The sequence below is a fragment of the Poecilia reticulata genome, chromosome 6 (genome assembly GCF_904066995.2).
Source record: "Poecilia reticulata chromosome 6, P_reticulata-male-v2, whole genome shotgun sequence".
NCBI lineage: Eukaryota > Metazoa > Chordata > Actinopteri > Cyprinodontiformes > Poeciliidae > Poecilia > Poecilia reticulata.
The window spans coordinates 29,114,048-29,132,521 of record NC_088835.1 but is presented as its reverse complement, the minus strand read 5'-3'; the positions used below and the strand labels follow the sequence as shown (position 1 = coordinate 29,132,521).

Sequence of the window (18,474 nt, the reverse complement as noted above, 5' to 3'; positions counted from 1 at the left end):
GGATAAGCTCTGCAACTCACCTCTGGCTGCTTTTGTTTGGGGAAAATTCAATTTATTACTATTCTGGGTTCATCTGCAGAGAAATTTAAGGTTCTGTCTTCGGTTCTGGTGATGGCAGAAACCGCAAAAGCAGAACCGCAGCAGAACTCTGCTTGCAGAAATCCTCTAATATTCATGTTCTGAAACATACAAACACTTCAGCTGTTTTACATTTTGCAAACTTCAGCATTAAGCTGCAACGATTATTCGAGATTAATCGATAATGGAAATAATCGTCAACTTTAGCAATCATTTATTTGAGTATTGAAATTCAAAAAAAGGGCAATTTGCTCAACGACCAACACAATCAGAAGTAATTAAGTCAAATATGTACAAACAATATGTACATTTTGCTAATGGCCTTCTCTGTATGGTCCAGTTAACGATTAATCGATTACTACAAATCAACCCTAGTGTAGTTTTTCAACACACTGATGTTGTCTGAAATAAGCATCTTCCAAACAAATATTTAAATATTATTTAACAGTCATTTTCAGTGTTTTTTAAAAAAAAAAAAAAAACAGAAAAATGTTGCATAAAATTAAAAACACAAAACATACGTCTAAATAAATTCTCTGTTTAACTTTATTCTTTAAGGCAATCAACTTTAAAAAGTATAAAAAACAATCCCAAAGACATCCATTATTATTATTAATACTTACTAGGTCCTGGTTTGAATTAATTACAGACTTACTTTATTGTTTTTTCACAAAAAATGGCAGCAAAAATATTAGAGTACACAGAATAAATACTGAAAAACAATTACATTTAAATATATAAAGGTGTTACTGGAGCAGGTAAAAAGAAAATAGATAATTTTTTTAAAATCTAGAAAAAATATAGAAATTATAATATGGTGACTAATATGTATAAAAGGGCAAATAAAAACTATACAATCAGTAAAGTTTACTGTTCTTTAGCAATGACGTAACTATTAAGATTTTATTTAATTGTTGATGTTTTTGATGGATTTTTTTCAGGTTTTCAGATTAAGTTTATGAAGATTATCCAGCTTTTCCATTTTAAATTTCATCCGTCCACTTATTATTATTATTTTAATTTTTTTGAGAAACGATGTAAGAATCCGGGCACCAGGGACTCGTTTTACGGCCATCTGCAGAAATCTGGCTGCAAATTTAATCAAATAAAATATCTGCCAAAAGAATGTTTGGTGGATCCGAAACAGCGCAGAAAATATGTTCCAAATATATTTAAAAAGTTTTTAAACCTGCACAAAACACCGCTTCAGCACATTGTTTTGTTCTGAGGAAGTTATAAACCAACAAAGCCAGAAACTTGGATGATTTAAGACAGGAGTACAGCCATCAGGATCAGTGCTGCTGCTGCCGTTTCCTCGCCTGCCTGGCCTTTCCACCGTATCGATCAGCGTCTCCGACAGCAAAACACAGACCAGAAAACGCTTTGTGATATTTTGGCAGGTGAGAAAGATGGAGGCAGAGAAAAGAAGAGCGCAGAAAGGGGAGACAAGGTGGGAAATGAGGTGAGGAGGAGGGGCTGGTCTGTTTGAATTTTCCATTAAAAGAATCATCTGCTGCAGCGCGGAAGAATAGAAACGGAGGGATGGATGAAGAAAGGAGGAGGAGATGAGTTAACATATCTCTATCAAACTCTGACGCAGCGGCAAACTTCATTCAGAGTCGATGAAAGCTCCTGGAAAGGCTGAAATGATTCTGTTAAACCCGAACACCTGGGTAGCCGCGGCGCCGCGAGTTACGGACGGCAGAGCGGAAAAAGGCCGAATGCTTGGAAACAGATGGCAAATATATGCTAATGGAAACCAGGAAGTGGGCGGAAAAGTGAGCAAAAATACAATATATATCTGTATAGATGTTTTATTTTATTTTAATTCATATCCAGGATGTAAAAGTGGGAAATAATCACCTGTTTTTATAATTCACACAGGAAATGGCACTAATGACATCCTGGCTCAAACTGAATGCAGAAGATGAAGCAAATCTGCTGTAAAATATAAAAACATGAACGTCTGCAGATGTTCCTGCTGTTTCTGTTGGTAAGCTGAACTTAGAAAGGCTCTTAAAATTCCTTAATTATGTGTTTTTATTAATCCCAAACTGACCTTTTTTATTCATCATTTAAGTTTTTATCAGATTTTCAATTTAGAAGTTGATGTTCTGACTATGTTTTCATTTCATTCATTTCCAATTAACCTGACAGTCATGTTTTTGGACTGTGGGAGGAAACCGGAGTACCTGGAGAAAACCCACCATGCACAGGGAGAACATGCAAACTCCACGCAGAAAGACCGGGGCCGGGAATCGAACCCAGAACCTTCTTGCTGCAAGGCAACAGCTCTACCAACTGCGCCACTGTGCAGCCACTTTTTCCACATGAAGATACAAATTTAGATACAGAATTTTATTTGTAAAAAATTATGAAACCCATGTATAATTTCCAGCCAAATTCATATTTCAGTTTCTCCGTTGCCTAAAATCCCATGAAGCTAAAATGTGTGAATTCAACCTGATAAAATGTGGAGACGTTCAGCGGGGTGTGAATACTTTCAGGTTTCTCTGCAGCCTCAGATGGGTGAATCAGGAAGCTCGTCTGATTTGAGCCGGTGATTCATGGAGCCTCCTGGGTTTCTCTCAGAAGCATCCAAATGACCCGATCGACCAATCAGCTCGCTGACATTAACGCGCCGCCTAACCAGCAGCGGCGTTCCCGGCTGCACCGGCAGCTCTGCAGGCGCTCGTCGCAGCTTACAGACAGAAATACAGTCACGGCCAAAAGTTTTGACAATGATTCAAATGTTAATTTTTACAAAGTCTACTGCTTCAGTTTTTATAATGGCAATTTGCATATTCTCCAGAATGTTATAAAGAGTGATCAGCTTAACAGCAATTAATTGCAAAATCAATATTTGCCTAGAAAATGAACTTTATCCCCCAAAACACATTTCAACTTCATTGCAGCCTTAAAAGGACCAACTAACATCGTTTCAGTGATTGCTCCATTAACACAGGTGTGGGTGTTGATGAGGACAGGGCTGGAGGTCAATCTGTCAGGATTAAGTAAGAATGACACCACTGGACACTTTAAAAAGAGGCTGGTGCTTGGCATCAGTTTCTCTTCTGTGAACCATGGTTACCTCTAAAGAAGCACATGCAGTCATCATTGCACTGCACAAAAATGGCCTAACAGGGAAGAGCAGCTAGAAAGATTGCACCTCAATCTATGGCATCATCAAGAACTTCAAGGCTCCATTGTTGCCAAAAAGGCTCCAGGGCGCCCAAGAAATACCAGCAAGCGCCAGGACCGTCTCTTAAAAGTGTTTCAGCTGCGGGATCGGGCTACCAGCAGTGCAGAGCTTGCTCTGGAATGGCAGCAGGCAGGTGTGAGTGCATCTGGTGAGGCGGAGATTCTTTTAGCAAGGCCTGGTCTCAAGGAGGGCAGCAAAGAAGCCACTTCTCTCCAGGAAAAACATCAGGGACAGACTGATATTCTGCAAACGGTACAGGGAGTGGACTGCTGAGGACTGGGGTAAAGTCATTTTCTCTGATGAATCCCCTTTCTGATTGTTTGGGACATCTGGAAAACAGCTTGTTGGGAGAAGACGAGGTGAGCGCTACCACCAGTCTGGTCTCATGCCAACTGTAAAGCATCCTGAAACCATTCATGTGTGGCGTTGCTTCTCAGTCGAGGGAGTCGGCTCTGTCACAGTCTGGCCTAAAAACACAGCCATGAATAAAGAATGGTACCAGAATGTCCTCCGAGAGCAACTTCTCCCAACCGTCCAAGAGCAGTTTGGTGATGAACAAAGCCTTTTCCAGCATGATGCAGCACCTTGCCATAAAGCAAAGCTGATAACTAACTGGCTCAGGGAACAAAACATAGAGATTTTGGGTCCATGGCCTGGAAACTCCCCAGATCTTAATCCCATTGAAAACTTGTGGTCAATCATCAAGGGACGAGTGGACAAACAAAAACCTAGGAATTCTGACAAAATGCAAGCATTGATTGTGAAGAATGGATGGCTATCAGTCAGGATTTGGTCCAGAAGTTGATTGAGAGCATGCCAGGGAGAATCGCAGAGGTCCTGAAGAAGAGGAGTCAACACTGCAAATATTGACTTTCTGCATTAACTCATTCTAACTGTCAGTAAAAGCTTTTGTTACTCATAATATGATTGCAATTGTATTTCTGTATGTGATGAAAACATCTGACATACACACATGAAAACCAGAGGGCAGCAGATCATGTGAAAATATAATATTTGTGTCATTCTCAAAACTTTTGGCCATGGCTGTACAAATACTCCGTCTGAACATTAAAAAACCTGCAAGAAATGTCAGGTTGACGGGGATCCGGTCCCCTTGAGCTGGATTATTGCATCTCCAAAAAGCACCGGGTTAATCCAGAATAAGTTACCTTTCATCAAATACAAATGATGCTCTATGATGAAATGACAAGGAGTTAATGCAGAAAACAGCAATAAAAATACAAGAATTATCTAGAATGTTCTGTTATCTAGAGTATTATCTAGAATATTCTGTGGCCCTGTACACACTTAAAAATGTCAGTATTAAATTAACACCCAAAAGTGTCTATGTGTTCAAGTCAGCAGGTGTTAAAGTAACACTTTTAAAAGTGTTAAAAGACAGACACCCATTTTTTTGTTAAATTAACATTGGTCTATAATACTGAAATGAGTTTAAGAAAATTTCTGTGTATTGTTTTGAATGTTTTCCACTGGATTTGATTGATTTTGACACCTTGTGGGTTAATTATTTTCTTTTTTAATTATATTTTGTGATCAACACTACACTGGTGTTACTTTAATATATTTTAACACCAGCACCGTTGTAAATGTTAATGTGACTCTGTATTGTTAAATTTAACACCAGCTGACTTGGACACATATAGACACTTTTGGGTGTTAATTCAACACTGGCATTTTTACTGTGTAGGCGTCTCCACAGGGCCACATAAAACCTCTTGGCGGGCCGGATTTGGCCCTCAGGCCTCAGGTTTGACTCACGTTCTAGATTAAAGCGGACTGAACAGGGCTGGTGCTAATAAACTTTAAGTTTGACTGAATCATTGGATCAGAAATGGAGTCGTTTACCTTTATTTGTAAAGATATTCCTGTTTTAATCAGGTTCTAAACTAAACTGACAAAAACAGACAACTTGAAACGGCGAATCAACAGTAAATCTGTTTGCTTTGAAGAAATAAGGTCACTGCTGACTGAGTTTCTTAGAGCATGAAGGAAATTAAGAGAATGATGCTGAAACTTTCTTTTTGTTTTTCTGATATTTGTATTTATTTACTTTGGGGATTAGGTTGTTTAGTGTAAATCTGTCACTTATTTTGCATTACATAATGTTAAAAAAACAAAAAAAAAACTGTGTTTGTTGATGATGTGGGAATCTTTTCCCCTTAATTTGTTGTCGGTTTAGAGGGACTTTCTGCTACTTTTGACGGCAGGAGAGTCTGAACCGGATCAAAACGAGGAATTATTAAAGATTCTGTCATCTTCTTCCTCCTCCTCCTCCTCTTCCTCCTCTGCCATCGGCCGGCCAGAACGGTCCTGAAATGTCATGTCCCGCTGCTAATGAGGTGGGAGCGTGTGTGTGTCTGCAGGGGTAAGAGGAGTTTAGAGCTCGCATGTCCACGGTCACACACACACACACACACACACACACACACACACACACACACACACACACACACACACACACACACACACACACACACTCTGACATTTAGCTGCACCATAGACTCTAATTTTGTTTCAGCGTCTGGCCTTCAGTCCGGCCACTTCTGTCGCTCTTTTCTCCCTCCATTAAAAACACTCTTATTCTGTTATTGCGTCTCTTTATTGTTTCATTGGTTTTTATCGCTCTTCGTTTTTATTAATAAGCAATCCGCTGCTTTCTGCTGAACGCCAACAGCCCATCGATTGCAGCGATATGAACATAAAGTCCAGGAGAAGCTGGTCTAGTTCAACTTGCTGCCGTTTTTCTGATTTATTCCTCAAGATTAACCGGATCAAACTTTCCCATGTCTATAATCAGAGGAATAACGGAAAGTTTTAAAAAGACTGAATGTTTGACAAACATCCGACACATTAACTAATTTTGCTGGAGAATCAATTTGCTGGTTATTCTCCAGCAAGTTGATTCTCCAGCACTGTGAAATGTTATAAAAATGTATCATTTAAAAAAATAAATTAAAGTTGTTTCATCAGTCATTGGATAAAAGTGTTCAAATTTTAGTTTTTAGATGTGATCTGAAGGGTTTTTATGCATCGTTACCAGCAAAGTTGCAGTAGTTACATTTACTGGAGTAACTTTTTTGAAATGTACTTTAATAAGTATTTTGTACTTCTTGCTTTTATTTGAGTAATTTTATTATAAAGTATTTCTACTCTCACTTGAGTACAATTTCTGGATTTTCTACCCACCAAATGAAAATCAAAAATGTTTAAACCAAAGATTTACCAGACACCTGCAGTTAAAGTTTCATAAGTTTGACTTATTTTCATTTTCATCCTTAAAATACCAACATTTTCACCTGACTTTATATTTTGATCCATTTACTCTGAACTTGAGTAGAATTTCTACTAAATACTTTTTTTTATTTTTAGTTGGTGTAATTTATTGGACAGATACTTTTTGCTGTTCTCTTCACATCTCTGTCTAACAGCAGAAAGCTGATGTTCTGCCTGCTCGCTCAGTTCTGTCACTGATTGTGTGCATCGATGACTTTCCGTACATCAGTGATCGCTCCTCTTGGACCGTTACTGTAAATAATGCTGCAAATAGACGAGAACAGAAGTCTGAGCTTCAGTTATGAAATGCTTGACTTTACCCATCTGTCTTTTTGATCTCCACCTCTCACTCTCTCTCTCACACACACACACACACACACACACACACACACACACACACCCCTTCATCCTTCATTGCTATTGTTCCACACATATGCAAGCCAGCACTTGCGCTGAAAAAAGGAAAATAAAAGGCTGTGGGAAACTGCACTTCCTCTCCATATGCCTCGCCTGCCCTCATTAAAAGTGATGGGTGCACGTCACACGTACATGCGTACACACACACGCATCAAATCACATCATCTCCAACTGTCATATTAGTAAAATATTAATGCTGAGCTCCTCTGCGTGTGCATGTGTTTCCTCTCGGGGGGGCGGCTTTGTGCCTGGGTGGGGATTAGTGACAAAGATCTGAGACCTGGGTGGTCATCTTGCACCGATTCGCAGTAATTGGCAAAAAGGGAAAAGGGAAGAACGATTCGAAAAGGTGACTTCTGAGAAAAAAACGTAAAAATGATGAAACAGAAACAAGCCGATGCTCGGTTTACGTTTCCATTGTTCTCTGCAGACTGGAAATGATGAAAGTATTTAGATGCAGGCGGGACGAACTGCAGCCTGAATGAAGCCGTTTCACATTAAATCAGCCTGAGAGTAAAAAACAACACATCAAGTGGTCAAAACTGAACCGATGTTAATGTCAGCACCGCAAAAACAAAAAAACTTACCAAGTATTTTTAGTCTAGCTTCTAGTGAAAATGTGTTTGTACTTTTAAAATAATACTAACTTATAAATAACTTTTCTGCCAGAAACAGGAGGTTGTGGTTTAAGTCAATAATAACAAAATGTTGTTATGGTAAAATACATAGAATGACAACGGCACCCAGATCCATGTCTGTGTGATATGAAGGTGATGAGGCGGTGAGCAGCGCTGCACCCCACACCGACTAACTGCATCTTGGCACCTAAAATAAAATGATCATTTACGCTGGGTTATCTGAAAGTAAAACATCTTCTAGCACATTATATTTATTCTATACTTCCACTAACATGAGGGATTCCCAAGCCGTTCCTTGCCCAGTCCAATTCTGACTGGGCACTCCAGTCCAATTCTGATCGATTAAAATCTCGCCTTCCACACAGTTTAGGCTTTCTTCCATTGACTTGGATTCCTCTGGTAGAATTTTTCCGCTGTTTTAGAATCATATTCTACCGTTAGTTTTAGTAATGGCACATATTTTCAATGAAATTTTTACCATTCTTAACATGTCCGGGGCCGCACACAATCATTTCAAGGACCAGAAATGGCCCCCGGGCCACACTTTGGACATCCCTGCCCTGAAGGTTTTAGGAGTTGTCACTAAAATCTCTAAGTTTTTTCTTGCCTGTGTGGAATATTACCAAAAGTCATCGCAGTTTGTGCCCCAATGGAGAAAAATACATCAAATGGCAAAAAGATCTTCAACACGACGCTAAAAAAAAAAAAACCCGACATTCTCCCTGCACAGCCGGATCATTTCTTTAACAGATATTTTTGAGAAGAAATGATAGTTATAACCCCAAACCCTATTTGACAAGTGACCTCTCAGGGATACACGGTGCAAACAACACTGCATCAATGGTTGCCATGCAACGCAGATGGCACCACAAGTAATAACAAGCAACCTTTCGAACGGGCCGGCTCACAGGGAAGCGCCAACCCCAGGGGCTGCCGATCGCAACCAGCTGCAGGTGAACATGGAGACAGCACATTTTTCTCAAACCTAATAAAGTCCTGAAGTAACACAAAGAGTAAGACGGATCAAGGGAAGCGAAACGGAAAGGAAAAAAAAGAGTTGGGAGAGAACCACAGAAGAAGGATGAGGGATACCTTGAAGGAGAAGCTCGGTTAAAGAAGACAAAGTGTTATTGCCGTTTGGTTCCACAGACCCGAGCAGGGGGGCCTCCATCTTTTTCCTTTCCTCTCACGCACACAAATACACACTGGGGGGCAGGCGGAGGACGGCTCTTTGGGCACCAAGGTCTTCCCTCTCACTAAATTAAAACCATTAATAACCAACTGGGAGAAGAGGAAGAAAGAAGGCATGAGGGAGACGGATGGACGGTGGAGAAACAGATGTAAGAGGAATGGTGCGATTAGAGGATCGAAAGTCTGCTGCAAGTGAGGCAAACTGATGGGAAACCTGAGGACTAAAGCAAGATGTGCGGAGAAAGGGATCAAAGTTTCAGGAACAACATGGTGCTGCATCGAGTTAACCGTTTTCTGGAGTTGATCAATTTGTTTCAGCAGCAGCAGAGGAAACACAGCTTCACGTGCAGGGAAAAACATCGTTAAAGAATCGGGGTATTTCAAAAATGGCAAAAACAGACGACCTCTCACACAAAATGGTCTCAAAGAAGGAAAATCAGGAAAGACGAAGAAAATATGAATGGAGGTTAAAGGGGGCCTATTATGTAAAAATCACATTATCCACGTTTTTATAACTCCATTTGAGTTTCTACTGATTATAAAAAAAAAATCTAAGTGCTTTAAAAAAAAACAACCAGTTGGTTTTTTGACAATAAGCTAATGTTTTTAAGTGTCTGGAAAATGAGACAGTTCAAAAACCTCCCAGTTGTTAAGTCAAGTTGCGCCGTTGCCTAGCAACCCCAGTAGAGTTCTACCCGTCACCCAGCAACCCCAGTAGAGTTCCACCCGTCACCTAGCAACCCCAGTAGAGTTCCGCCCGTCTCCTAGCAACCCCACCAGAGTTCCAGCCATCACCTAGCAACCCAACTGGAGTTCCAGCTGGTTTTACCGCTGCATGTTTTGTTGTTGACTTACCATTCAGGAACCACTTGCAGCATTCTTGATGGCTGTGCAGAAGGCTCTACTTCTGCTTTTCAAAGATGTACGGTTGCATATTTGTGCGTCTGTTTGCAGCTATTTTCAAGTGTGAGTGTAAAACGTTGAGTTGAGAGGTTTGGTCAGAAGCTTATCTTGATTTAAAGTGACAGGGGGCCCTAAAACATTTACTACAGCAAAAGTTTTAGTTTAGTTCTAGTTACAAACTTGGACTAGAACTAAACTTGGTTTATGAGTTGCTTGTTTCAGTTTAAATTTCTCCTTATGATAAAGAAATAAATATGACTGTTAGAAATTAGCAGAAATACTTGAAATTCTCCATCATGTTGAATCTTTTTGATTGAATTATTTAGTGATATTCTAACTTACCGAGTTGTTATAGAGCTTTTAAATCAAATCATTCTGTTTTGCTCCACACATTTAGTAATAGAAAAAGCACAAACTCAAAGAATATAACTCCCTGATAAAACTGAAAGCAACATTTTGGTAATTTACAACAGGTCAAAACAGATTCTAACCCCATTAGGGCCCCAAAATACTTGGTTTTCATAATAATTTAGATTTCAAATAGCTATTCCTAGTATCTATTAATGAAAACTGATACAGTGTGTACTTAGTAATTAGTGAGGCTGGTATAATAAAGCTTAGCAGGGTGTAAAAACACCTTTGCTTTCTTGTAGTAAAAGCTAGACGCGCAGATCAAGGTTAGCGATGTTGCCTAGCAACCGAAAGCCCTCCACATCACTTTCTTTCCTCTCTCTGTTGTTCACATGTTCATTTATGTTCATTGAAATCTGCCAGATAGTTCACCAGTTTCATAAGCAACAGCAACCTTGAGCCAGCTCACTGAGTTTTTCATCAACACACAAAACGCACCGACACACACACACACACACACACGCACACACACACGCAGAGCGTCCTCTGAGTGTGTTTGCTGCCCACAAAAAGATGTTACAGAGTGTCAAACCAATATCTGTCTCCTCATCGCTGCCTACCTCTCCATTTTCAGCTCAAGGACGAAAAAAAAGGGAAGCAGGAGGGAAAATAAAAAAAGTTAGAAAGTGATGGAGAGAGCAACCGACAGGAAGAAACTAATGAAAAGATGAGGTTTTCATGTGAATGCAGGCAACATGGTCAATAAATGATGAAGTTTCACTCATTCCACAGAGATATAAATGTGGGGCTCAAACCAGGCAACGTTTTAAAGAATTTAAAAACTAAATGTCTTTCATAATGGATTATTCACATGACTTTATATAAAAGGATGCAGTTGTTTGGTTTTTCTCGTTAAGACATTTTTGATCAGGATTTGAGAAAGAGAGATTTCCGTCCATATGTCTCCCACTAGCGCTAAGCTAACATGTTTGCTTTGGTTGTATTTACCCAGAATACCCTGTGCTGTAGTCTGCCTCCTGGTTTTGGAGTGATTTCTGGTCCGTTTATTGTTCACACGTGCACTGAAACCGCATCAGAGTTCACATCACCAGAACGGAGACCGAGGTTTGTAGGCAGACCAGATTTTGCTCTTTTGGTCCAAATCAGAGTTCGGTTAGCATTCATACCTCCCCAAGCGAACTGGACTTTCTAGGCAAATGAACTGGAGTTTGATTAAGAGCTGGAATTATTATGACAGTGAATTGGATCTATAAAAAATGTGTTAACCATTCAAGTTTTTTTATACATTATTAGAAACACATTAAAATATGAAAATATAAAAAAGATTAAATTCATTATTTAAATAAGAAAAACATTTATTGCCTAAAATGCAATAGCATCGTTCCTCTGGTGAATGTTTGGCCATTTGAAGTAAAGGATGCCTCTTCACCTAAAAAAAATACTTATAACTTTTAATGTGTAAATGTTTTTAGTTTAATCGCTACTCTGAAGATGTTGTGCTTTCAGCCATAGTTTGATTAAAGTGGACTAAACAGGACTGGTGTGAAAGTAAAAACTCACAATTGATGAGAAACTACGACTACAATACATCAAAATCTCTGACATTTCCACACATCTAGACCCATTTCTATCAGTGCGACAGCAGATTAGGAAGCTTAATCACAAACTAGGCATAAATTGTGTAAGTTTTATAAAACTATGTAGGTGTGCAATGACAATAGCTGGATTTCCATTACAAACTTAATTAATATTCCGCCAATGTTGAAAAAACACAATTTTTTCAACATTGCGCTGCTTCTGTTAAATAAGAAACAATTAAAATCACATGTGAATAAGTCATTAAAAACATGCATCGCCATCATCCTCCTCACACTTCCTGTCATCTTCTTCGTCGTTTCTGCCAGTAGTAACATCCTGTTGTTGATCATGACTCGTGTGTTTCCACCTCTGCAGTTTTTATTAAATACACTAATTTGATGCAAATGAAAAAACACCTCATCCCAATGCGAAAACATTTTACCCCAAAAAATGTTGTTTTTTTTTTTTTTTTCAATTGGTGTGTTTCCATTAAGCTAATTTATTTTCGTAATTCCAATTTGCTCGATTCTTTGGTGAATGGAAACTCAGCCAATGAAGCTGAACTGGAGAGAAAACAACTGGCGAGTCTCCAGATGGGGATTCAAACCCGGGACCTAAAACATAAAAGTAATTAAAAGCTAAAACAATCCAGTGTTTACCGCTGATTACATTACATCCTTAATAAAAAACTACAAGTTAAATGCAATTTAAGCTCACATTATCTACTTTGAATTTCCCAGTAATTTCATTTGTTTTATTTTATTTTCTGATTAATTTGAAGGAGCAGATGAGCAGTTTAATAACCGCTGTGTTGTTTACACTGTAATTAAAACAAAGTCTGCGAGTTATCGCTCTTTATTTGTGAGCTCCGCTTGTTGTCATCGGTCTTGAACAGAAACTAGAGAGGAGGGGGGAGGGAAGGAGCGACGCAGGAAAACAATTAAAACGGCACAAATGTCCATTAGCATTCTGCCTGCATTGTTTAGCAGCGGCGAGACGCGCCGTTGTGTGTGTAATTATGTTATTAGGCATTTTAAGAAACACATGCGCGTGCAGTCGCTTCATTCTGCCAGTGATGTGTCGCTGATTGCTGCACTCAGCCGTTTTATTAGGCCTAATTAAATTACCGGTATATCTGGGGCCCGCCGTCAGCCGGAGCAGAGGCAGCGCCACGAGGAGCACAAGGCGGCTGTGTTTACAAGCATGTGTGTGTTCGTTAGTCGCTGCTCAGCTCAGAACGAAGGGGGGAAATTTCCCTACAAGAAAGGAAAGGAAATCTTTAAATAATTAGATTTACCAGAACAGCAGTTAGGGTATAATTAGGAACAGAGAGATACACGGTTTCATCCGCCTCGCGTCATCCATCTTGATGACTTTGTGCAGCATCAATAGAAAGTGGGATTGCGAGCGGATCGGCGCATGCACACGTCTGTTTGTGTTATTAGCGTTGGGCCGCAGTTGTTTCTCTGTGTGAGCGCTGCAGGGACTCCCCATCATTACTCACTCCTCCTCTGGAAACTCTCCATCTCTTCTTCTCAAACTCTCCCTCCATATTTCTCTGCTTCGTGTTTCCCTCCTGCTGGCTTCGGTTTTTCCCCCCCACATGCGTCTGCTGCTTCTTCTTTGTTGCAGGCTTTGTACTTCTGCTTGTCTGCGCCGCACCAGGAGGGCAACACTGAGGCAAATTGGGAAACTAATTGAAGGCCCCCAAAGGTTTATTTATATGAAGTAACTGACTGCTTTATTAAGTATATATCAGCCCAACTACATCCTAATAAGTATCTAGTTATGCTATAAAATTTAAGACAACACTGAGAGTTTCACACTTTCGATTGGGGACCAAAATGTTGCATTTCCAGCTGCTGCAGTTTGCTTTCACATTACCCCGAGTCAAATGATCGAAACCAGTTGAAAGACCTGCTCCCCTCCTCACCTGTCGTGGCCCAATAAAGCTGGGTTTCCATTACAAATGTGCACAAAATGTTGTCAATATTCTGCTAATGTAAAAAAAAACACAATTATGCAATTGAGGTGTTTCCATTAAACAAGAAGCACAATCAAAATCAGACTTGAATAAGTTTGTTCATGCAATAAGTAATTAAAAAATATTCAGCTACATCGTCTTCTTACAACTTCCTGTTGTCTTATTTGTCGTTTCTGCCAGTAGTAACATCCGGTTGTTGATCACATGACTGCTGTGGTGCGAAAAAAGTGTTTGCGTTGGAACTGCACCACAATTCACTTCAACAAAACAGAGGCCACGGTTTGTAAAAGACCCAGAGCTGGGGGGTTAGCGTGTGCGCCAAGAGTGCATTCATACCTGCCCTGTTTAGCTTTCATCCAACTCAGGCTTGTTTGACTAGAAAGTTTGGTTCATTTATGGAGGAGTGAATGGCTTTGACAACATTAGCATGTAGATGTGCTGTGGAATAAGGTGTGTTTTGATTAGGTTAAATAAAAAAGAAAAAAAAAGTTGACCCACGCACCACCGACTCTGACAAGTAATCAATAATCTGGTGATTAAATTAGCCAGTCAACCACCGCTGTGTTCAGGCGATCACTAATTAATGATTGCAAAATAAACATCAAACCAGAAAACATAAAACTGTAATGGGCTGAACGTCGTGTTCTTTGTGTGGGAAATGTTTTTTGGTGTTGGATCCTGATAATTTGTGGCATTATTGTTAGTCAGTTGCTATGGGAACAAGACTGTGTGTAGCGTAACGACACACAGAGCAAAAAAGAATACGATTTGAGTTGAATCCAGTGTTTGTTCCATGTCGTTTCTCCGTTTGCTGTGGATCGTTGCACTAAATGAATAACACCGACATCTCCAGGTTTAGTTAACGGATTTGTTCTACCACAGCAACCAAGGATGGAAAAGATTCGTCCTTTTGCCCCCAACGTTTTGCACAAGCGCTAAATCTCCATACGTAAACAATAACATGCAAAGTGTCAAGTCACAAGAAATAATGTCTCAAGGAACGACAGGAAATTGTATTCAAAGTCAAGTAAATTCAATCGGTCATACTGGGAATGCATGCAGCGACAGTGGAGAGGAAAAACTCACCACTCAGTAACTCAATAACCTGTGATGACTTTCTTAATCTCCTTGTTTTGCTAGAGAAGCTGATGTTTTCTGAAGGATTTCTGAAGGAATGTATTTGTTTACAATACATTCAGTAAAGCCTGACATGTCAAACATGGAACATGAGTAGACGGGCAAATGTCACCGGAGTTCGCAGAGCCGCTGAGGTGTGCGGTGCGAGTCGCTGCTCGGAGACAAATCCCACATTCAGCACACAGACGCACACTTGTGACCCAGGGTGTGCCGATGAAACGTAGACGGAAGGTAATTAAACAGGGATCAGGCTGCTCTTTATCAAGGGCTCTTCACTGCTGGGCTAAATTAACCTCTGCCCACACACACACACACACACACACAGATCCTATACTGGAGAGCGTTGTTGAGGCGTACCGACACATGGACGCCGATCGTGTGCTTTTTCCTGAGGAGCTCTTATTTAATCATGCGATGAATAACCGTGTTTACTTTTTTAATTGTCTGAGTCTGAGGAAGGGAAGAGATTTACAGAGATAAAAAATCTACTTGTTGGATCAGGAGCCGCGTTCGGGAATTTTCCTCGATTCGATGCTGCGAGTTGCTCACAGCCTGACATAAGAAGCATCCAAGCATAATTAATATTCAATGTTTACTTTTGAATTGTTACATTAAGCCTTTATGAGCAATGAGAGACATTTTTATCTTATAAATATGCTTTTATTCTCAAAATGTCTATATAAATTTTTGTATTTTTTGTATTTATAGCCGTCTGCAGTTTTACAATGTTTTTTAAGTCCTTAACTTTCATGGTATACAAGAACATGTGTTAAAGTTGACCTATTATGAGTTTATGACTTATGCAGAACGTGTTATTACCGTGTTTCCCCGAAAGTAAGACAGTGTCTCACTTTCTTTTTATCCCCAAAAGCCCCACTATGTCTTACTTTCGGGGTATGTCTTATATTGGAAAAGAATTGTCGAATTTTTTGTTTTAACCATAAAATTAACATTTATTAACAACCTGAACAGTATTTTATTACTGTATTTTAAGCAGGAGGCGGCAGTGACAAGTGCAGGGGACGGTGGGGTGACGTATGGAGAGGGGGACGGTGCGGTGCCGTATGGAGAGGGGGACGGCGCGGTGACGTATGGAGAGGGGGACGGCGCGGTGACGTATGGAGAGGGGGACGGCGCGGTGACGTATGGAGAGGGGGACGGCGCGGTGACGTATGGAGAGGGGGACGGCAGGGTGACGTATGGAGAGGGGGACGGCGCGGTGACGTATGGAGAGGGGGACGGCAGGGTGACGTATGGAGAGGGGGACGGCGCGGTGACGTATGGAGAGGGGGACGGCGCGGTGACGTATGGAGAGGGGGACGGCGCGGTGACGTATGGTGACGTATGGAGAGGGGGACGGCGCGGTGAAGTAAGGAGAGGGGGACGGCGCGGTGACGTATGGAGAGGGGGACGGCGTGGTGACGTATGGAGAGGGGGACGGCGTGGTGACGTATGGAGAGGGGGACGGCGCGGTGACATATGGAGAGGGGGACGGCAGGGTGACGTATGGAGAGGGGGACGGCGCGGTGACGTATGGAGAGGGGGACGGCGCGGTGACGTATGGAGAGGGGGACGGCGCGGTGACGTATGGAGAGGGGGACGGCAGGGTGACGTATGGAGAGGGGGACGGCAGGGTGACGTATGGAGAGGGGGACGGCAGGGTGACGTATGGAGAGGGGGACGGCGCGGTGACGTATGGAGAGGGGGACGGCGGGGTGACGTATGGAGAGGGGGACGGCGCGGTGACGTATGGAGAGGGGGACTGCGCGGTGACGTATGGTGACGTATGGAGATGGGGACGGTGCGGTGACGTATGGAGAAGGGGACGGTGCGGTGACGTATGGAGAGGGGGACGGCAGGGTGACGTATGGAGAGGGGGACGGTGCGGTGACGTATGGTGACGTATGGAGATGGGGACGGTGCGGTGACGTATGGAGAGGGGGACGGCGCGGTGACGTATGGAGAGGGGGACGGTGCGGTGACGTATGGAGAGGGGGACGGTGCGGTGACGTATGGAGAGGGGGACGGCGCGGTGACGTATGGAGAGGGGGACGGTGCGGTGACGTATGGAGAAGGGGACGGCACGGTGACGTATGGAGAGGGGGACGGTGCGGTGACGTATGGAGAGGGGGACGGTGCGGTGACGTATGGAGAGGGGGACAGTGCGGACGTGGGCAGGAGGTGGCGCGCAGCTAGATGAGAGGGAGGCGGCAATACCCCCGTGTTTCGTCTTACTTTCGGGGTACGGCTTATATTAGCCGACCCCCCTGAAGCCCCCGATACGTCTTACAATCGGGGAAACACGGTACATATTTTGAACAAAATTATTCTGAGAAAGTGGGATTTGTGATTCTGGTTACATTCAGACCTGGGTGTGGCTAAAAAGTGATTGCTTTATAAAATGTTTCACACTAATTTAGGAACTGGCAGAGCATGAATCCAGCATGAATCCAGCATTTCTTTCATATTTAAATTGCTCCATTCTGTCACCTTTAGCTTCCTGTTTGATCTCGGTGGCGCCGTGGTTCGTCTCGCCAGGCCAGGTGTCTGTTTTCGTCGGAGAACTTTGCTGCTCTCCACAGCTGTCCGACCACCTGTGGAGGTGAGACAAGAGGGAAACACAGAGGTGAGGCGGGAACAGATGAGGAGCAACACGAGGGGGAGGGGGGACAACAAAAGAAGAAGGAGAGAAAGGGGAAAAACAGCTGGGAGGAAAATATGATTTTTATTTTATCTTTTAATTTAAACCACTTTTAGGTATTTGATCTCCAATGTTAGCGTTCAGGATAGAGCAGATTGCTCTTTAGCACTTTAGGGTTTTGGCATCGGCTGTCATGACAACGGATCCAGGTGATGCTGAAAACGGGAAAGCAGTGATGAGCCGCACTGCTCTGCACAGGCCTCAGGTTTAAAAGTTTAAAGTAAACCGTTAAGGTTAATTTTTCTGACCAGGTAACAGAGGTGAGCGGAGTAGCTGAACGCGTCAGTCGACCAAGAGCAGCGAAAAGTAAAAAGAAATGAAAAACAATTCAAGGAAGAGGAAAAAAAGGTGCAACTTTTCATCAGAAACTGAGGTACTGTTTGATTAAAAGATCTGATTTAACTGACGGAGCGTTAAATGAGTCGAGAGAACATAGCTGGAGTTCCACTCGGGTTGCTAGGTAACGGGCTGGGCTTGGTTGGGGTTGCTAGGTAACAGCGCAGAGCCCGTTGAAAGTGACTTAAAAATCAGGAGGTTTGTTTAAACCTTATGATTGTTTAAAAACTAGGGCTGCTGTAAACGATTATTTTAGTAATCGAGTAATCTATAGATTTTTCTTACGATTAATCGAGTAATCGAATAAAAACAATTATGAAATAAAATATTGGTAAATCTTCCATAACACCAGTGTTACTATCGGATATCAACATCAGTCTATTTTTTCCACCTTTGAGCTTCCCTACCAGTTACTTTTTTGTAGACCGGGGGAGCAACACGGGATATTTACGGCTCCTCCGTTCAGAAACTCATCTACCAGCCATGTTCCGCCTCCCGTTTGTTCAGACCGGGATGATATAAGTTTATTGTGCGGTTCGTCCATAAAGCTGCTCTTACCCTGTAAGCATCAACCCTCAGCCGCCCGCCGTGTTCAGTCTCTCCGCTCACCTGTATAAATCCTCCTCAGCTTCTTCCCGCCGTT

General features: G+C 41.8%; 1 long non-coding RNA gene across 1 annotated transcript in view; it reads right to left on the bottom strand.

Annotated features, from left to right (window-relative positions):
* Positions 1-4,742: 4,742 nt before the first annotated feature.
* The window catches only part of LOC145551872 (uncharacterized), a 30,028-nt gene continuing 16,296 nt past the window's right edge, over positions 4,743-18,474 (bottom strand). Inside the window, exons 2-3 of the long non-coding RNA XR_014087730.1 lie at positions 17,285-17,388; positions 4,743-5,658 (exon numbers count right to left, since the gene is read on the bottom strand). This is a non-coding gene — a long non-coding RNA (uncharacterized LOC145551872). The remainder of the gene's footprint in view (positions 5,659-17,284; positions 17,389-18,474) is intronic.